Below are 22362 nucleotides of genomic sequence, written 5' to 3'. Positions count from 1 at the left end.
AGTATGACAAGGTCTGGGCACTGGTTTCCCGTCACCGAGAGGTGTATGGGGCATGACTGGAGCAAGTTCACATCGTGTGCCCGTGTCTGTGCAGGCAGATGGGAGGGAGTAGGAAACTGTTGTCTCTGTCCCTTACCAGTCAGACTGAGCCATCTGAGGACAACCCAATGTCTCCAAACCAGGTCTGTGATGTGCTAAACTGTTTGTGGTTATCTCGGGTTCCTATGCTTATAAAGTGCCAGCAGGCACTACTAGGCTGAGGAACTGGAAGGAGCAGTCCAAGGGTGAGATGACCAGGGCACATCAGTAGGGTGAAGAGGGATGAAGGCGGTGGGTTGATCAGCATTGATAACATGCAGCTGTGGCCTTGCCCCAGAGGCAGTGGGTTGATTGACATGGATGATGTGCAGGTGTAGCTCGTTCCTGCTAAGTGGTTAAATAGCCCTGAGGATGGGGGGGGGGGGGTGTTGGGTGTAGGAGAAGTGCTGTGGTCTTGTCTCTGGAGGAAGGGGATACAGTATGGACAATAGAATCTGACCCATGGTAAAGCCTTGTTGCAGCCTACTAGTTTGTTTGTGCTGCAACAGTAGGGTCCTTACGCTCTGTATGTAAATAAAAAAAGAATTCCTCTGCTTTCCTTGTATCTGTGTGTAGTGGTTAGCATCAACATTGCTCCAAAATGATGTGACTACTCTTTAGAGGGAGAGAAATGTGGACCTGAGCTAGCACCAGCAATCACCATGTGCAGTAGCTTCTAGGGCTCACAAAGGCTGCAGTTTGTGCGTGACCACAATGTGACTTCCAGGGAATTGTTTCACTGTTGTTCCTCATGAGATGGCTGTGTTGGTCTCTAGGCACACTTAGATCATTCAGCAACACAGGTGTAATTCCTTGACTGGTAATGTCAGAGCTGGTGCCAGCTGAAAGGGACACTGGTCTCTAAAAGCCAAAGCAATGGGGGTGTGAGAGATGTTCTATTGTAAAGCTGAGCAGGGTCTGCTGTGGCCACATCTTACAAAAATGAGCTGTTCCTAGGACTGCTCTAGGTTTGACACAACATGACTATATGGGTTGAACATGAGCCAGCAGTGTGCCCAGGTGGCCAAGAAGGCCAAGAGTATCCTGGCCTGTATCAGAGACAGTGTGGCCAGCAGGACCAGGGCAGTGGTTGTCTCCATGTACTCGGCACTGGTGAGGCCACACCTCGAATACTGTGTTCAGTTTTGGGTCCTTCACTGCAAGATGGACGTAGAGGTACTGGAGCGTGTCCAGAGAAGCTGGTGCAGGGTCTGGAGCACAAGTCTTCTGAGGAGTGGCTGAGGGAACTGGGGTTGTTTAGCCTGGAGAAAAGGGGGCTCAGGCTGGACCTTATTGCTGTCTACAACTATCTGACAGGGGGCTGTAGGCAGATGAGGTTGGTCTCTTCTCCCATGTAACAAGTGACAGGGCAAAAGGAGATGGCCTCAAGTTGCACCAGGGAAGGTTTCAATTGGATATTAGGAAATATTTTTTCACAGAAAGGGTTGTCAAGCATTGGGACAGGATGCCCAGGGAAGTGACTGAGTCACCACCATCCCTGGAGTTATTCAAAATATTTGTAGATGTGGAACTTAGCTAAATGGTTTAGTGGTGGACTTGGCAGGGTTAGATTAACAATTGGAGTCAATGATCTTAAAGATCTTTTCCAACCTAATTGATTCTATGATCCCAGTAAGTGTCCAGGTGGGATGTTCTGCTTGTGCCTGAATTCTCAAAAACCAAGACAGCAGGATGTAGAATCATAGAATGGTTTGGGTTGGAAGGGACCATAAAGATCACCTAGTTCCAACCCCCTTGCCACGGGCAGGGACACCTTCTGCTAGACCAGGTTGTTCAAGGCCCCATCCAACCTGGCCTTGAACACTTCTACACATTGGCATCCACAACTCCGCTGGGCAACCTCTTCCAGTGCCTCACCACCCTCATTGTATGGAATTTCTTCCTAATAGCTAATCTGAATCTGCCCTCTTTCAGTTTAAAACATTGTCCTTTGTCCTATCACTACATGCCTTTGTAAAAAGTCCCTCTCCAGCTGTCTTGTCAGCCCCTTTTAGGTACTAGAAGGCTGCTATGAGGTCTCCTCAGAGCCTTCTCTTCTCCAGGCTGAACAACCCCAGCTCTCTCAGCCTGTCTTCCTAGGAGAGGTGCTCCAACCCTCTGATCACCTTCGTGGTCCTCCTCTGGACTCTCTCCAACAGGTCTATGTCCTTCTTATTTTGGGGGCTCCAGAGCTAAGTGAAGTACTCCAGGTGGGATCTTACAAGAGCAGAGGGGGCGATCACCTCCCTCGCCCTGCTGGCCAGGCTGCTTTTGATGCAGCCCAGGATTCAGTTGGCTTTCTGGGCTGCAGGCACACATTGCCGGGTCATGTTGAGTTTCTCCTCCACTAACACCCCCAAGCCCTTCTTGTCAGGGCTACTCTCAAACCTTTCTCTTCCCAGCCTGTATTTGTGCTTGGGATTGCCCTGACCCATGTGAAGACCTTGCACTTGGCCTTGTTGAACTTCGTGAGGTTTGTATGGGCCCACTTCTCAAGCCTTTCAAGACTCCTCTGGATGGTATCCCTTCCCTCCAGCACGTTGACCATACCACATAGCTCAGTGTCATCAGCAGACTTACAGAGGGTGTGCTCAATCGCACTGTCTATGTCACCAACGAAGATGTTAAACAGTGGCAGTCCCAATACCGACCCCTGAGGAATGCCACTCATCACTGTTCTCTACTTGGATTTTGAACTGTTGACCACAACTTTTTGAGTGCAACCATCCAGCCAATTCTTTATCCACTGAGTGGTCCATCTATGAGATCCATGCCTCTCCAGTTTAGAGACAAGGATGTCGTGCAGGACAGTGTGGGAAGCAGAAGAATTTCATTGTATTCTGTCATGTAGCCAACTTGGCTAGTTGTAGGTTGTCAGAGAATTTCTCCTGTTTCCTTCAGAAATGAGCTGAAGAGCACGGTCAGGGCCAGGCTTGACTTCCCTTTGGTATACTAGCTAGGATGTATTTATCTCTCTGACCATGCTCCAAAAGCTGCAACAGCGTGGACAGCCAAAAGGTATCCTGCAAATACTGCTTGTGCAGTACAGCACAAATCTGGCCTCAAGTCCAAAACTTGTTGCAACCCCAAACTTGTTTGTTTTCAGCTACAAGCCACCATTGACCCCTTGTAATGAATACAATCAATTTTTATTCAGTAAAGTTTGACTGTAATGACTCTCTTCATTATCCATTTTGATTAATGACTTTCACAGAGTAGGAGCATTTGGGGAAGATATTCTGTTCCCTTTTCCTCAGTTAATGTTTGTCACTTTTTACAAAACATACATGCCAGCTATATCTGTCAACTACTTTTTACCTACAGTAAAACCATCACAGGTACTGCCTTAAATAAAGGATTTGGCAACATCCTGTCATACAACTCCACACTGATATAACAACTTACAGAGTGCAAAGGTATCTGAATCAAAAGCATCAGAATGGTTCGTTTAAACGGAGGTGATTTTAGCCAAAATACCTGCACTGCATTTTCTGATGGAGGTAGTTTGGATTAAAACAGACTCACCAGTTTTGGGCTCAAATACTTTTAAAACCAGGGTTTAAAATCAGATACATGGACTATGTAAATATGTAGGTCAAAGACTAATCCTATTTATAGAATCTTGAGAAAGAAAATAATGGGATAATTAGAAGATATCAATAGACAGTTTTAAGAGTCACACTAGTTTTCCTTAGTTCTTTAAGACAAATCAATCTCCAAAAAAATGTAAAATAGTTATTTGGCATTTTCTTCTGCTTTCAAAATAAAATAGTTTGAAGTGATTTTGGCTTCATTATAAAATGTCCAAAATTTTTAGAAAGATATAATAGGATCTCATGTTTTACACTGGGATTAGGCAAAGCAATTTATCTCACCCCAGAGGAAAATTCTTTTTTTATTATTTTATTTTTCAAGATTTTGGGGCACAAAATATTCATCCAGAAAAATTCTATGCACACTTTTTTTGGGGGTCTAATAAAAGTGAACATTTATTTGTGTAACAATATATGCTGGTGAATATATTATTCTATATAGCTGGTGAAAGGGCTGGAAGGCGTGTCATATGAGGAACAGCTAAGGACTCTAGGTTTGTCTAGTTCAGAGAAAAGGAGGCTGAGGTGTGACCTCATTGCTCTTTACAGCTTCCTGAAGAAGTGGAGAGGAAGGTGCTGATCTCTTCTCCCTGATATCCAGTGATGGAACACATGAAAATGGCTCAGAGCTGTGCCAGGAGAGGTTCAGCCTTGATACTAGGAAACCTCTTTACAGAGACGGTGGTTAAACTCTGGAACAGGCTTCCTAGAGAGGTGGTAGATGCCCCAAGCCTGTCAGCGTTTAAGAGGCACTTTAACATGCTTTAACTTTTGATCAGCCCTGAAGTGGTCAGGCAGTTAGATTAGATGAATGCTGTAGGTCCCTCCCAACTGTACTATTCTATTCTATTATTTTGTTTTCCACTATAAATGATTTTGTGAACTTGCTAAGAATGTCCATTTCTATATACCATTTAATCCACAACACTTTGCCAAGTTCCTCAACAACATTTATTTCAGAACATTGGCCTTTATGGAATGATAATCTTAATGATTCAACAGTGTCAGATTAATAAATAATTATCTCATCATATGTCCTTTCTACCAGAAGGATGCTAAAGAGCCTAGGTACGTACACTGTTCTGGTGTATTCTTGAGATATCTACTGCTTGTGCCAAAATACATTGGAACATCCATTTAGCTGTAATTTTGTGATTATATCAGATTGATGAAAAAAAGTCTTATTTATTCTAAGCACTTTTGTTGATGACTTACAGGTTACTATAAAAGCTGGAAAGTCAGATCAATTTTATGAACAATTAAATGGGGTCTGTCCAAAGGTAATTAATTTTATGGTAGAGGCTGAGCAAGGTGATGCTATAATGTTCTTATATCTCTGATGATAAGAGGGAAAGATAGTTCACTGGCTATTAAATGTTTCCAGACGTTCACATTCCATATAATTATTTATATTTCGGGTCTCTTCACTGTTTTGTTATTAAAGAGGTTCTTCTCTTCTGGATGGTTAAATGTGCAATTTGTGCATGCTCTAATGAATATTATGCATACCAAGGTCTTTATGAAAAGTAGTTATTCACTTAATAGATGGTTACTATCTTCTGCTCATTTACAGTGTGACCAAGATGCGTGGTAGTGAAAATAACAGTTCCTTCAGATTTCCAAACAATATAAGGGAAGGGAAGGTTTATAATGAGCCATAGCTAGTTTTCTTAAAGACCAAATATGGAAAAGTTGGGAATGTAGTTAATTACTTTCAGAAAAACATTATTGATATATTCTGCAAGAGGTGTAATTAGATTATACTCTCAGAGAAGTAAAAGTCACTACAGTTCAGAAACAAATATGAGAGAGAATCTCTAAACAAGACCAAGAAAGTGAGAGCTAAGAGTGTTTTATTGCAGGCCTACGTCCAGCATTAGGACTTACATATAAGAAACTCTTGAAAACTTGCAGTAGGCAATTAAAAACAAATACATCCTTTCAAATAGTGTTACTCATTGTCTTCAAAAAATTAAGGTATTATAGATGTTAGTATCCGGGTAGTCTGAGCAGCCATTTAAATGTCTACATTCCTTTGAGAATATTGTTAAATTGGATATCTTGAACAAATTTTTTATGGAAAAAAAATCCTAATTTAATTGACTGTTACATGAAAAAATACATTTCTTTTCACTAGTTCTGACAAAACATGTAAGGTGCACTGTAGGCTTATGTAATATCCTTTATTCTTTGTAACATGGGTCAGGGAAAACAGATGTTCCCAATACAAATTCATTCTACTTTTTCATCTTAATGGGTTGACTCATTTGTTTTCTTGACACTCTCATAAGGTTTTTGTTGTTTCAATGAGGGGGCTTTCTCTGTCCTTTATTAATCCTGCTGGTTTTTTTTAATCTCTTCTTGTTTTGAATTGTCCTTTTGGAGAAATATTCCACCAATGCCACACAGTACATTAGATGACATCATACAGGTTTAGGCACTATGCAGAATGCAGACAAGCACTGTAATATGACTGAAATATCTCAATCTCATTTTTTGTGCATTCTAATATTATGCTTGAATTTTTACTGCAGCTAAACACAAAGCAGAGGTCTTCAGAGATGCCTTTGTCCATTCAACTACTGCTGTTAGTCTCGAATGCTGCAAGGTTTGACAAGTGATTTAAGAGCTCCTTGTGCATTATTATTTTATTTTTTTTCAGCACAGATTTCATTTGTCATTAAAAAACCCATTTATGTAAGATGAAGTCCCTCTGAAGCTCATCAACAAGCTCTTTGTCCTTGACTAAGGCTGTAAAAATAACTAATATTTTGGTCTGGCTGCCAAACAAAAGCTGATTAGCATTTAAACAAGTATATAAATGTTGCATTGTTTCTCCCCAAAATAAAAACTTAGGATGATCAAGTTACTGTACTTGACAGTGCTCTCACTGAACCTCAAATGAAATACTCTGGTGCTCACATAGTCTGAGGAGTGAAACCAGTTAGCTACTCAAAGCTGCTGGGAGAGGTGACAGCCTCATCACTCTCCAATAGCCCAGTGGACCGAGTGCCCATCTAAGATGTGGAGAAGGGGCCTTTGTGCCTGTAGACTGAGGTTCCTCTACCTACCTGGTTATAAGGCAGATCAAGATGATCTTGTGCATAGATCTGAATTCTCCTGTGGATGCTGTTCCACTTTTTCTTTTTAAGCTCCTAGGATGTGAATTTACATCTGTTGCAGTCTGGTGGCTGAAATGCAGACATCAGAGCCTGCTTCCTGACACAAGATGGGGTGCTGTCAATGGAGGTGTTACCCTTCAGCTTCCAACAGTTTATCTTTTTGCTGAGATACACTTTAAGCCTGATGGTTAGATTATTCACATTATTGAACTTCCTGTAAGGGAAATAGAATAATTAGGGTATTTAATCTTATGGCATGTTCTAACTACTGGTTTATTGGAAAGAACAGCTGCACACTGTCTGACAGTCTAGTTCTTCAGACATTTTTTGCAGACTGATCTAGCCTACATTTGACACTGCAATTGTGGAAAAAAAAAAACAAACAACAACAACGAACAAACCAGAAACAGTTTTGGCAAAATAACTGTTCTTGTCAGTACAGGTATTCCCTTGTACTTTTTTCTTCTTCTTCTACATTCCTACCACCTTCACATTTATTTTAGATCATCACTCATCACCTGTGATAATTACTAAATAGATTAAGCTCAGCAAAACCCAGGGAAGTTCATTATTAACTCCTTGCTGTATTGAAAAATTACTATTTAATCCAATTTTCCCCATTCTTTTATCCTGTTCTTTGCTTTACCCTGGTGTTGCACCTTCTTATGTTTTAAAGTACCATGTAAAAGAAAAAACATCACAAGTATTCTGTAAATCTGAATTAATTATTTCTCTATTAAGAAAAATTAACCTTATGCCACATGACTTGAAGTTCATGAAAGACTGAAAACCTTTGGTCAACTCAAGTCTAATTTAATATCTCTTTCAAGAAAATAGGCAAAAGTCAGTGGTCACTTGGCTTTATGATTACTATATACTGATAGAGAAAGGGTTATTTATTTTCATGCATGGGTTTCCATGGACCATCTGCTTCTCTGTATGAAGGTTATCCCACTCTGAGAAATGCAAGTAAACATTTAAGAACTTTGGTAATTATTTGCTTGTTTGTTTCAAAGGCATATGGTGGTAGTTTAGTCAGGGAGGTTTACATTCGCTGTATGCACAATGGTTTACATTCAGTCCACTTCTGCCAATGACTGTAACGAGGGAAGAAGGGTTATTTGCAGACAGGAAAGAGCTGTTATGGGACCAGGACTAAAGCCGGCAAGGATGATTCCGATCCTTTCAAGACAGATGTCCTGGGAAAGCTGAGTGCTTTTAAAATAGGGTATTTTTGGAGTGTATCAAATACACATTGAAACCCCTGAGATATTCATAAGGTGCTAGCTGTCACTTTCCATTTAGGAGAGCAGTCTGAGTGGTCTGTGAAGTGCTTTTCTCTTGTAATGCAGTGGTTAGAGCACTGACCCAGGGTAGGAGACATCCACCTTCCACTTTATCCTTCATTAAATGGGATTAATTCCCACCTCCCTCAGCTCCAAGGAATACCCAGTGGTAGTGCCTGGGGGAGGATAAGCCTTCCATTTCTTATGATGCTGCTTCCTGGCAGAGCTTGAAAAAGTTCAAAATCAATGGACCTTAAATACATTGAGGAAGCATGACTGTGCTCCCTGGTAGCTGGGATGTTCAGCTGAGAGAACAACAGAATTCATCTCCAAAATTAAAATAAAAATAAGAATTAGAAATTCAAAGAAAACAGTTCTAGGACAACTGGCTCGATAGTTCATGCAAATGGGAAGGTATTTCTCAGTACCACCCATGTGTACCTGTCACCTCTTGGGAGTGCAAGCCCAGGTTTGCCTAACACTAACTTCATCCAATAATCAGAGGGAGAGCCTTAAAAGATAACTATCCAAATCTTGATGCCAGCTATGATTCATGACCTTTGATGTAGCAGGTAAATGAACAGAAAGTGAGATTTATTTAATGCTATATAACAAGCATTGGGGTTAGGAGTCCAAGCTCTTTGACACAATGAGCCTTAGTCATTAGAAGGAAGCTATTTCAGTAATGAATTATTACAGCCCCGGGAGTACTTTGGTCATGGTTCATCACCATGGTACACTGTGGACCTTAATAGTGTCTTACAATGTCAATATGTGCTTTATTTAAGGTTTGTATCATTTTAGCTGGTCAGAAAGGATAAAACTCACCCCTGTGCAGCAGGCCAGAACATGGTCTATTCATCATGGTAGTCCCACATGAGTCCTCAAAATGTATTTTAACTGAGATGGAAGTGACACATAAAGCTTCTGTGAGGTCTTGCACACAGCTGGATTTCAGCTGTGAATAGGAAGGCACCAATTCACAAATAAGTTATTTGATGGAAAATCTTGCCATCAGAATAGCTAAATGACATGAATAATTCCTCTAACCTTACCTACAGTATCTGAATCTTGCCTTTTAATATAGTTTTGGGTAAGCAATTTTCATGGAAAATAATGGCAGAAAAAGAATAGTAAGAATGGAGGATGGGCTTTTTTTAGATTAAATAATTTGGTTCATTTTACTTAAATTCAAAGAATTCAACATCAGGCACGTATCTTCTGCATGATGGCCAGAAAATTAAATTCCTGTTAAGTGCTTCAAGTCCAACCCCTTTTCTCTATGTTCCACCCCCTGTCCTTTCTGCATTCTTTTGTGAGGTAATTGCCAGAGCCCACAAACCGGGAAGTTTTCAATGTCAACTTGTATAATTATAAGAAAGCTCAACCCAACCTCCCCTGTTCAAAAATACTTTTCTTTATAAAGAAGTAACTTCCTTGTTGAGCTTCTTTCAGTAATCTTTCTTTCATTTTAAGCATGTCTTGAATGTTAAGTTGTTATGTTTAAAACCACAACCATGTAACTTTTTAAAAATAACAAATAGCATTCCAAACAAAAATTTTCCATCAGGAAATTTTTTTTTTTTCATTTTCCATTACTTTTTTTGTGAGTTCATTCATATTAAACTGCTTAACAATCCCCTAAAGTACCCTTATGACCAAGAAGTTTACTGAAAGTATCTACTCGGTTCTGGCTCTCAGTAATCAAAATAACTTTTCTTTTTTTTCTTTTTTTCTTTCTTTTTTTAAACAGGTGTTTTGAAAAATATATATTAAACTAAACACAGCTATTTTCTACCTGAGTTTTATATAAATAGTACCTTTGTTCTGAGCCTGCCATTTTACCAATAAATCAATAACAACATAAACACAAAAGAAAGTGTTACTAACAAACATTGTAAATCAAAGCATACTGATGGATAATGTCATTGCTTTAGTAGGCTTCATGTATGCCTGCTGGTATCCATCACGTAAGATTAAACAGGAACTTCACTGTTTATATTTACTGGAATCTGAGAAGTCAATAGTATTCCTTCTAGAAGAAATTATTACAGGACAGCCCAAATATTTGAGCTGTCCAAAGAGGAAATATTTTGCATCTATATACATTTTCTGCCTCAGTAGTAAAAGTGTTTGAATGCCCTTGAGCAAAGATTAGGCTCAGGGAAAACCCATCACTTCATATCCATTTTCTCCAGTTTCCCTCAAAGCACTTTACAGTTGACTTTTTTACAGGTACAGATATACCTAGGATAACGCAAGGGAGAGAAGCTAGTCTTTACAGAACGCAGAAGTGTAAACCACGACTTCAGTAGGAAACATTTCTTCATACATGTCCACCACAGGTTTCAGCTGCTCTATTATATTCCTATTCATGTGAGTCAGCAACCCGTTTCTATCACAATCCCTCAGGTACTTTTGACACTGAAGTCATAAAACAAACAAAAGTTCAATCTTTTAAGGAAAGTAATATCCAAGGAATACCAAAATGTTGGTTTTCCAGATAAACCAGGTAACTGATTTCCCTGTTATTGTATTAACTAAACTACTGAATGGGATCCTCAGAAGACAATATATTCATGAGAATGTTAAAAGACTGCCTGGCCAATATTGCTATTTCTTCTTTCCTCTAAATCCCAGTCTCCTCCCAACCCTGTGATCCAGAACTCCTCCCTATTTTTCTTTTTTCTCCCTTTTTCTACCCAGTCTTTTGTTTTTCTTACATACTAGTCCTTCCTCTCCATTACAGTGCACTCACCCTTCTTAAGATTCATACCAAATCTTGCCTGTCTTTCACACCTTTAAACACTTGTAGCCTCTCATATTGGTGCTTATTCCGGCTTCTTATAGCACTAGCACAGTTTCTGTTAGGAGCCATCTCAGCTGTGATGCTGCAGCATCCTAAACTGGCATGGGGGATTGCAGTGTCATATCTGTCAGGGCCCACTGAGCAACTGGTTAGAAATTAATCTTGCCGAAGGAGCTGGTTAAATGGCCATTGGAAAATAATTAAGAAGTGTGAAAGGGAAAAAAACCCAAAAGCTAAATGCATTTTTTTTCCTATGTGGCAATCACAGGTTCTCTCTGGAAGGCATGACATAAAAGAAAGGCATATAAAAAGTACTGGGTTTTTATTCAGCAGGTTGCACAGAAAAGGTTCAGAGTGGAAGGGACCCTTAACATGGAGCTCAGAAGAAAAACTAGCATTATTTATTTGTTTATTTATAGCATAAAAATAAGGGTCAAGACAAGCTTCTGATTTCAAAAAGGGAAACTCTCAGGAGAGGGGATGTTTGCTTTTTTTTCTGCTGCAAGCACCCACATGGGTGCATGCAGCTATATTTTGTCCTCTTGTTATCCAACACAGAGAAGATGTGGACCAATTCCTACCTGCTCTTATGGACTTTTAAAATTTTCCTCTAGCCCAACCTGAGATGGCAATTTCACTGTGCATAGGCCTTTGCTTCCCAATCAGGTCTGTGAGCAACATGGGGCATCACGAACAAAAGGCTTTGCTGGAAGAAGTGGAGGGAGAAATTCTACCAAGGAATTTCATCCTTGCTATGCCATATTGGCTGGAAGTCTTACAAAGGTCTCCAAAATCAATTAAACACCAGGCAATCATCTAAATGTTTTCTTGTGGCTCACTTCATCCCTACATATGGCCCATAGTAAAGAAAGGTGACAGGCACTGTTACTCTCTGGAGGTCCTGCTTAGCCCAAATCGCAAAACCTGCAGCCTGCTTGTTACCTAAGCCTTTAACTGAAAACCAGTATTTGGATCCCAGTGAGGGCTCTGTTTATCATTCTGTAATAATAACAGATAATCTGTTGTATTCAAAAATTTGAGCCTTCATTGCAAAAATCAGAGATCTCCCCAAAACCCCAGAGTAGTATTTCCTTGTTCAGCTTTTAAAAGTAGTTGTAATTTCATCACATACCTCTTAATCCTTTGTTACAGTGATACATGAGAAAAAGAGCAATCAGAGCTGAATAAGCCTTCTACCATCTTCTTAAATATCTCAGTCAAAATTTCATGTGTTGACCTTAATGTCTGAGGAATTATCCCTTGGAATATCCCCGAATCTTGTTGCATATCTTTTGTCACCTCCATTGGACATGTTGCTTATTTATTATAGCTGTTCCCTGATGTTGAAATAGTACAGCATTAATATTGCTGAGATTCAAGTCTCCAAAGATTTGGATGTTTAAATACAAATTGGTTTAGTTTTAGTTTTAGTTCAAGCCCATCTCACATAAACTGTTATTGATAAGACCATAGTCACACACAGCTGACTGTCACTCAGGTGTTTATGGAGGCAGAAATAAAAATCCCATTCCACCTCACTGTTAATCAATCTTTGTCACTCCACCAAGTTCTTTTATCTGATAAGCTCCCTTGTGACTAGGAGAAAGGAAAAAAAAAAAAAAAAAGTCATGTAGATGGATGCCCTGCAGCCCAAACAAGCAGGTCGAAGGAAACGCAGCACCAGGAAGAATACAGCTGTGCCTGGCAGCTGCAGGTTTTCAGGCCAGCACAAGTCACCCAAACACCCACCACGGCTGGAGGTGTGCTGGCCTGTTTCTCCAGCACACCAACAGCTCTCTGCTATAGCCACCAGTCCTTGGACCCCTTCTTGAATGCGTCATTTCAATCATTCAAAACACAACACACTCTCACAGTCCAGATCTATGTCTTTCCTTGCCCTTCTCACCACTTATATGAGACAATCCCCATAAGAACTGTCTCACTGAGACCATCCCTGTTGGCTCTGATCTGGCAGAAGAGACCCGACCTGTAAGAGCTAGCCAGGAAAGCAGCTAATCCACCACAGGTGGCCTGGGCACTATTCCTATTAAAGGCTCCTCTGGTTTGTGACAGGTCTAAATTATACCCCAAAGGCTGTCCTCACCGTTGTGATCCTCAAGACTGAGCCTGCACTCTAACCCAAGCTCCCTGCAGTCAGCCACACTGCTGAAGTTTGCTCCACTCCTATACTAAGCTGGGATGAAGTCAAGTCTGTCTTCTTGACAGGGAAACAGGGACAGGGACCGGGTATTGGTCGTAGCTTGAGATGCACAGCTAGTGGCTGAGCAGACAGTCAGCACAGCATCCTGCCATGCACTGGGTCCAGATGCAATGTTGACTCTTTTCCCTCTCCCCACGTGATGCTGAACGTGAACTATTAAACACCAATGTGTCTCCACAGATAGACTCAGACTCCTGTTTCTCTGATTGGATGGTTTGTGGACAGTACTTCTGGGATCAATGAAGAGACACAAAAAGCCTTCTATGTGGAAGGAGTGCCCTGGCCTACCAGAAATATGAGATGACTCAAACACCAGAGGCTATCAGCAGCTCTGGACCAGGCAGAACAGGAAAAAAACCATGAGAGACGGCTCCAGTGGGGATACCTAGGCACTAGACCTTGGGTGGTGCTAGTAGTTTTGCTAGCAGTCATAGAAGTCACCTTCTGGTGCTGATGTGAGCACTAACCTTGCTGCAGAAGAGAGGAGAGGAGAAGAATGAGGGTCCTTTGGAGACTGGCACAAAACACAAGCTAGATAGAAAGTCTCTGATATCTCCAAAATCAAATAAGATAAATTGCACGAAACACAAACTTGCAAATTTCTTCCAGGATGCTAGCATGAAGATAAACAGAGGTCAACAACAAGATAATTATATCAGTAAATAGAAGCAAGAGTAAAGGAAGTAACATAAAGAGTAAAGAGACAGCCTGGTGGGCAGCAAGTGCAGGGAATTGGGGAACACCGCTAGAGAATCCTTATACTTTGGAAGAATGTATTTGAGCTTTGTAGGGAAAACTTGCTGACTGAGCCCAATTTAAGAAAACTCTGTGGTCACACAATGAGTTCCTAATCAGCCTAGGAACGGCGAAGGTGGGGAAGAAGGGTAAGTGGTTTGTTTTAGGGTGTACCATGAAAGAAAATGTGGTGTAACCCAAATCCTTCTGACTTACATTGACAGTTTACATTGTCTCCTTATGAGGCAGGAATACGTATATCACAGCCTGAGCTTCCCTCATGGGAGCTGGAACAGCATTGGATTGGACAAAGTAGGCCCAAAGTGTTCTGTTCACCACTTTTGATGGCATGGCTCCTGCTGGGCTAGCAAATGTTCTGTAACACGCAGCAGACTGTGACAATGCACATGGCATTTGGGAGACTGCTGTGCAAGTGATTATTTTAGGGTTTTTTTCATGAAAAACCCAGCTGGAGTGTGCGAGCCAATGTTTTCCAGGTAGAACATGACTCAGAGCAAGAAGGGGTTTATGATAAAGCCATGAACTTTTGGTCTTCTGACACTGTGAGTGTTCCTGTCTGAGAGAGGGAAGCAGGTGTCACCACTGCTCAAGGTAGATGGGGTCATCTGGTGACTTGCCCCGCACCCACACGCTCAACATAACATATTAATATCCATTATAGCCCATTGAGAACTGTGAATGAGTGGCAACATTTTAAATTCAAATACTTATAAAACCCTTTGCACAGAGAACATATGATTACAAAAATGCCATTTTGGTCATTGGATAGTTGGGAAAGATTCACCTGGTGATGTTGATTGTTAAAATGATGAATACAGTCTCTGCCTAATGGTACCATTGCTGCTTGACCTAAGACTTCTCTCTACACCAGCTCTTCATCAGCTGGTAAAAGACTCTGGCAGGCAGATTCAGAAGAACAGTAGCTGCTGCCTGGGGTGTTTGGTACTCCAAAACTGTGTTGACATTGCTGTGAAAGCCAGTGTCTGCCTTATTTTGCTAACTGCTGTTCCAGAAGTTGTGCACTTCCTATTAGTTTTCTGGACTATATGAATCTTTTAGTCCAGATGGCACAAGGATTTTTCCTCCAGAACATCCTGGAGTGGGATGGAATGGGCCAGGGCCACAATCCTGCCTGACGCCTATCATCACAGCAAAAGTATATGGAAATATTGCTCACTGATTGGGAATGCTGTTGATGTGAGGCGTGACAGATTTGGATATAGTACTTTGAAAGGCCATGAAGTAGGTGGTGAAGATGTTTCAGGTCTTACAAAAGCCAGTCACAGATGAATGTAAGGATGTATAGGAAGTAGTTGAGTTGAATTTCAGCCCTGTGAAGGTGCAATGCGAATACAACTACCAGAAGCCAGTGGTGAACAGGAGTTGCCAGTGTTGACTCTACTAGCTTCAGGTACTAAACCTGGTGAGTTGAAAATGTGAACCAGTAAGCAAATTGCAGGAGCGGGCTGGAAACTAGGACCATGCATGGCAATCAGTTAGCTGAGGGGAATGTGCTCCAGCTTGCCTAGACAACAATTAACAGAGCATAGGGGAGTGGGGGACGGATGGCACCAAGGATGACGCCAAGGAAAGGTAACACCTTGCTGTTGATTGATGGCAGTTAACCACCAATCAGGGATTGTCTAGTATGCAGTGCTTAGCTCAAAAGAACCAATCTGTTTAAAACGCGTGATTTCTGAAAGTATATATACCCGTGTTTCTATGCAATAAATTGACATTTGCTTGCATCAAGCTGCATCCCGTCTCTTCATTCGCCGCAAATTGGTGACCCCAACGTGATGCATTTAAGGATCTGACGTGAAGGGCTCTCGAATCACCTAACTGAGCGACTTGCAGCGAATCCCGCAGAACTTTGAATGAACCGCTGAAAGGGAGCGGGAGCCGGCCAGCCTGAAATCCCTCCAGAGTTGAGAGGTGAGCTGTGGGAAATCCGTAATGGGGAATCAGGCTTCGTCCCCAGAAAGAGACGTTTATGAGCTTATGAAAGGTCTCCTTAACAAACATAAGAAAAATATTTCTGGGCATGACCTTAAAGCAATGCTCAAGTGGGTGCAAGTAAATATGCCCGCCGTGACTGCATCTACAATTTTTACGCAGGAACTTTGGGACAACACAGGGGTGAAACTGTGGGATTCTGTGACAAAAGGGAATACTGAGTCCCACCGCCTGCTCTCTCCATGGAGAGTCATTTTAGAAACTATGAAGGCAGAGGAAGGAGAGGAGGAGGAATCGCGAGCTCCTATAGCTCCTTCTTTACTGACCTCTAAGTCACAGTGCCCCAGATCCCTGGGTGTGAATGCAGCTGGGTATCCACCAGAAGAAGAACCCTTTGACCCAGGACCGATAGACCCTGAAAAAGAACCTGATTTGTATCCTCCTGATCCACACGATGTATGGGCAAATATAAAGAAACAGGCCTTAAGGGAGGGGTATTTAGAAGTGGCTAAAACCATAGTTGCTCTGGTCTTTTACACTCAGGGCCGGGCGGGGGGAGCATGATGGGAGGCTCTTTATTTTTCTGTTATTAAGGAACCATGCCGCACGGTTACGGAACATGGCCTTTCCCTATTTTACAAGTTTGTTATCTTCTGTGTTTGATACTTATGTCATGACCCCTCATGATTTGAAATCTTAAGCATGATTACTGTTAACCCCGACTCAGTACTCGTTATGGGAGTCACATTGGAGAGGAAGACTTCAAACACTCCTACTCACGTATGTTAATCATAATAATGCTGCATTAGCTGCACTAACAATAGAACATCTTATCGGCACCGGTGCACATGCTGATCTGGTAGCACAAGCTCGAAACTGCCCCCGTGAGGCTCTCGAAGCAACTAGGGAAGAGGCAAAAAAGGCTTTTTTCCAGGACCCTGACTCACAAAGGCCACAAAAAGCTTTTACTACCATCACTCAGGAGCCTCGAGAACCTTATATGCAATTTATTGACAGGCTAAAACAGGCTTTGGAACATCAAGTAGATAACGCAGAAGCTCAGGAAATGTTGTCAAAACTAGCTGTCGAAAATCCTAATGCTGATTGTAAAAGGCTATTGAAGTCTCTTCCTAACCCAAACCCCACTCTGGTGGAAATGATGGAAGCATGTAACCGAATCGGTACGATTGACCACAAGTTTGAGGGTATGGCTGCTGCTTTCGCAGCGATGCGTGGTGTGGGGAATTGCTATGGTTGTGGTAAACCTGGTCATCTGAAGAGAAATTGTTTTGCTCGGGTTGCAGGGAATAAACAACAATCCCCTGGCCCTGGAGTTTGTCCGAAATGTCAGAAAGGGCATCACTTTGCTAATCAATGTCTATCTAAGTATGACTTTTAGGGACAACTGATACAGGGAAACCGACCGCGGAGCGCAGGGCAATGACGCGCGCAGACACAAGTGCCACAGCTGACATTTCAACAACCTCGGAGAGAAGCACCGACACCTCAAGTCTCTGTCCAGCAACCTCAGGCAGCACCGGATTGGACCTGGCAACCTCCCACACAGTAACAACATTGCTCGATTCCTCAGTTCATTTATTATCAACAGATGTCAAAGGACCATTACCTCCCGATATACAAGCTTTATTAATTGGCAGGTCCTCCACAACACTGTCCGGTCTCTTTGTTTTGCCAGGAGTTGTTGACTCTGACAGTGTTGATGAAATCAAATTATGGCATGGACTCCGTTTCCACCTTGTACGATACCTCAGGGTAGTCGAATAGCACAATTGATTCTGATCCCAGCAAGGGTAGGCTCCCTTATCGCTGACCATCCCCCACAGAGGAAAGGAGGTTTTGGGTCCACAGGGTTGCCCCACATTTTGTGGGTACAATCCATTTCTCCACAGCGACCTATGTATCAGTGTACCTTTATTTCCCATGACCAACAAATAGTACTAAATGGAATCATTGATACTGGAGCTGACGTCACAGTAATTTCTCAAGCTAAATGGCTTCCACCATGGCCACTGACTAATGTCTCTCAGACACTGGCTGGGATTGGGGGGATTGGTAACAGCCGTCAAAGTTTGGGACTAATTCGAATCCAGGGACCAGAGGGACATGTGGCTTCTGTTAAACCTTTTGTTCTACCAGTCCCTATGGTTTTGTGGGGACACAATGTATTGTTACAATGGGGAATGTCTATCCGAACCCATTTTTAGATGGGGCCATTGAAGTGCGCGACACCCTAAAAATAACCTGGAAATCTGATGCTCCCATTTGGGTGGATCAATGGCCCCTCCCTCTGGAGAAACTTGGCTCACTCCAAAATTTAGTCTCAGAGCAACTGTCCAAAGGACATATTGTACCCTCTACTAGCCCCTGGAATTCACCAGTTTTTGTTATTAAAAAACAAACTGGCAAGTGGCGCTTGCTCCATGATCTCAGAAAAATTAATGACGCTATGGAAGATATGGGAGCCCTCCAACCCGGGCTCCCGTCCCTACTATGATCCCTTGACTTTGGCATCTGACTGTCATAGATCTTAAAGATTGTTTTTTCAGTATCCCATTGCATCCAGATGATGCCCCAAAATTTGCTTTCTCAATTTGAAGCGTCAACATGCAAGCCCCGTTGCAGAGTTACCAGTGGGTTGTACTGCCACAAGGTATGAAAAATAGTCCTACAATATGTCAATGGTATGTTGCGAAAATACTTAGTCCTGTCTGAAACACTATGCCTAGTGTGTTGTTGTATCATTATATGGATGATCTTTTGGTGGCAGCACAACATCACGAAGTCATGGAGAAAGCTGTAGCCCTTGTCACAGATGCCGTGAATTCGGCAGGTCTCTGTATAGCACCAGAAAAGGTCCAAAAGTTTCCCCCTTGGAAATATCTGGGCTGGCGAATAAGGGCACAAACTATTGTTCCTCAACCATTGCAGATCAATACCAATGTGAGAAACCTGCATGATGCACAAAAATTACTGGGAACAATAAATTGGTTTCGACCACTATTGGGAATTTCTAATACGGACCTGAGTCCTCTGTTTGAACTACCAAAAGGAGACACTAATCTTTGTTCTCCAGGTAACCTTAACTCTGAGGCAGACACATCTTTACAAAAGGTTGCCTCAGCTACTGCTTCTCTCGACAAGCCCATCGATGGGCTCCTGAACTACCTTTTTACTTGATTATTTTAAACCCTGCCTCACGCCCTGATATTTCAATGGGACCTTCAGAACTCAGACCCCTTATTAATCATTGAATGGATCTTTTTACCTAACCAGTCTACAAAAACTATTTTGACACATGAAATGTTTGCTTCTCTGATTGTTAAAGCTAGATCACGCCTGTTAACCTTATCAGGGAAGGATTTTGTTTGTATTTGTTTACCAGTAAGGACAGTATACTTGCAATGGCTTTATCAGCAGATACCTTTGTTATGGTGCTTGCCGACTAGACAGGTCAAATCACTTCTCATCCGCCTTCTCACTAACTGTTTAATATTGACTTTCGTCTGAGGTTGAAATCCAAAAGAAGCGATCAACCTCTACAGGCGCTTACTGTGTTTACAGATGGATCAGGCAAATCACATAAATCTGTTCTTTTATGGGGGGATGATCAACAGAGACGATGGGACTCAGACATAGAGACAGTCTCTGGTTCACCTCAGATAGTAGAATTAAATGCGGTAGTTCGAGTTTTTCGAAAATGGAATGTACCGCTTAACTTTGTTACTGATTCAGCCTATGTTGCAGGCATTGTTACACCAGCTGAAGCTTCTGTGTTGCGTAATGTTTCTCATTTGCAGCTCTTTACCCTGTTACAGGAACTTCTTGGATTCTCGCTCTGCTCCTTATTTTGTTATGCATATTAGGTCTCACACCTAACTACCTGGTTTTCTTACAGAAGGTAATCGGTGAGCTGGTCTGTTGACGTTATCAGTTCAAGTATTGCCAGACCGCAATGCACAAGCTAAACTAAGCCACTCTTTTTTCCATCAAAATGCTGGAGCTCTTAAACGACAGTTTGACCTTACTTCCCAACAAGCATCAAGTATTATTGCTGTCTGTCCTGATTGCCAAAAACATTCTTTCCCAGCAATTGCTGCAGGAGTTAACCCTAGAGGATTACAAAGCTTGCAGCTATGGCAAACAGATGTTACACATTATTCAGAATTTGGTAACCTTAAATATATCCACTCCTCCATTGATACGTTCTCAGGTGCCTTGTTTGCCTCTTGTCATACAGGAGAAAAGGCACGAGATGTTCATAGACATTTAATGCGTGCTTTTGCCACTTTGGGTATCCCCTCTAAAATAAAGACAGATAATGGCCCAGCTTATATTTCAACAACTATAAAAACCTTTTTTGCCCTGTGGGGTATAACTCATATTACTGGCATTTGTCATTCCCCCACCGGTCAATCTCTCATTGAACGGTCTCATCAGTCTCTAAAACGTTTATTACAACAACAAAAAGGGAGAATGGGAATGGCTATTTCTGAAGAACGCTTACAGAAAGCATTGTATGTTTTTAATTTTTTAAATTGTTCTTTAATAGATAACAACCCACCGATAGTTCGACATTTTGCTGCAAATGCCTCCTTCGAGGCAAGGGTTAAAGCTCCAGTATTGGTTCGAGATCCAGAAACAGGTAAAATTATTGGACCGTATCCTCTTGTTACATGGGGAAAAGGCTATGCTTGTGTCTCCACAGAAAACGGACCCAGGTGGATCCCAGCAAAGAATGTACGACCTTTCCCACAGACAGCTGACACCGACACCGACCCTACAGAATGAGATAAGAATCTGCCCTTCAACACCGCTGCCTGTGGACCAGATTGGACAACGTCTCAATTTCTACAGTTATATTGTTATGAACATGGACCATTCTGTCGACCGTGGATATAGATTTTTTGCTTTTGGCACAAGGTCACGGCTGTGAGGAGTTGGAAGGGATGTGTTGCATGAACGTTTCAGATCATTCAGAGTCGATTCATGCTAGCATCCAACAACTGAAGGATGGAATCTCCCATCTCCAACAGAGTGGTACTTGGGATTGGTTAAATGAACTGTTTAGTGGCTGGGGCATTTCAGGATGGTTAAGAAGTTTAGTAAAGACAATTATATATGCCTTTAGTTGCTTTTTTATTTGTTCTATTATTTATACCTTGTTTTTACTCGTTCAGTTTCAAAGGTTCTTTTTGTGCAACAGGAAGGGGGAGATGCAGGAGCGGGCTGGAAACTAGGACCATGCATGGCAATCAGTTAGCTGAGGGGGATGTGCTCCAGCTTGCCTAGACAACAATTAACAGAGCATAGGGGAGTGGGGGACGGATGGCGCCAAGGAAAGGTAACACCTTGCTGTTGATTGATGGCAGTTAACCACCAATCAGGGATTGTCTAGTATGCAGTGCTTAGCTCAAAAGAACCAATCTGTTTAAAACACGCGATTTCTGAAAGTATATATACCCGTGTTTCTATGCAATAAATTGACATTTGCTTGCATCAAGCTGCGTCCCGTCTCTTCATTCGCTGCAGCAAATGAACTTAATCAGGTGTGGCCTAGTAGACACTGGAACAAACATGAGCCCATGGAAGTGCTGGAGAGCAGCACTCCAGTGCAAGAAGGACACAGTAAACCCAAAAATCCTTATATACCAGCGCCCATCAGAACATACAGCATTTAAACTTTGATGACTATGTTGAATTTTCTTCATGAAATATTCATGAAGAATTTTTATAAAAGTATTTTTCCTCTTATTGAAATTAGATTTTATAATTTTTGTTGTATATTAGATTGATTTTGGTCAGCTAAGTCTATCTCAAAAGAGCTTTTCACGGATGCTCTTCAACAATTTTCTGTTTCTTTCCATAACATTTCTTTTCACACACCATGGACAGACTGAAAAAGGGCACAAATACAGTGGAAGCCATAAGACAGCCATGTCACAGTAGATTACTAAGGAGAAGATATACTTACTATCCTGTCCCAAGGTGATATTTAGAAATGAAAGTATTTTTTTGTTTCAGCTACATTGTGCAGGACTGAATTTCTGACAAAAAATTTATTCAGTACTTGACTTTGTCAAATATTATTAATAGATGGAAGAAATTAGCATTAGTAATATAAAAAAGTAGTATACCAGCATCACTTGTTTTGCAAGGATGCAAAGTACAAATATGAAAAAGATATTATGTAAGGTAAAAGAAAATTGACCAAATTATTTATTTTACAAGGGATGGGAGAAAGATCCTTACTTTTAGCTTTTTGAAATAAACTTCAAATCTTGTATCTTTTAACAGCATTATTTTAAAATTTTACTTGAAAAATGTAGAAGCACCAGAAAATTCATATTAAATCCATAGTCAATTACACTTTATCAGACTACTGCTTTTACTTGTCAACTCCTCCTTGAATTCTATTAAAATATCTTTTTCCTAAGGATTATACCTTAAATGTCCATCAAAACTAACAGCTAAAATAGGAATCAGGATGAAATTTATGTTCTCCCTTTTCACCTTTTCTGGA

The 22362-nt window shown here is 41.4% G+C and overlaps 1 long non-coding RNA gene across 1 annotated transcript; it reads right to left on the bottom strand.

The window, feature by feature from the left end:
- Nucleotides 1-469: 469 nt before the first annotated feature.
- LOC308061194 lies at nt 470-21693 on the bottom strand. Its single transcript, XR_013927118.1, has 3 exons — nt 19031-21693; nt 5869-18969; nt 470-5832 (listed from the first exon to the last, which is right to left on the bottom strand). It is a non-coding gene; the product is annotated as an uncharacterized lncRNA (long non-coding RNA).
- Nucleotides 21694-22362: the final 669 nt, after the last annotated feature.

This window comes from Falco punctatus (genome assembly GCF_963210335.1).
Source record: "Falco punctatus genome assembly, chromosome: 3".
NCBI lineage: Eukaryota > Metazoa > Chordata > Aves > Falconiformes > Falconidae > Falco > Falco punctatus.
The sequence above is the reverse complement of the archived record's forward strand: the minus strand, read 5'-3'. Positions and strand labels throughout refer to the sequence as shown.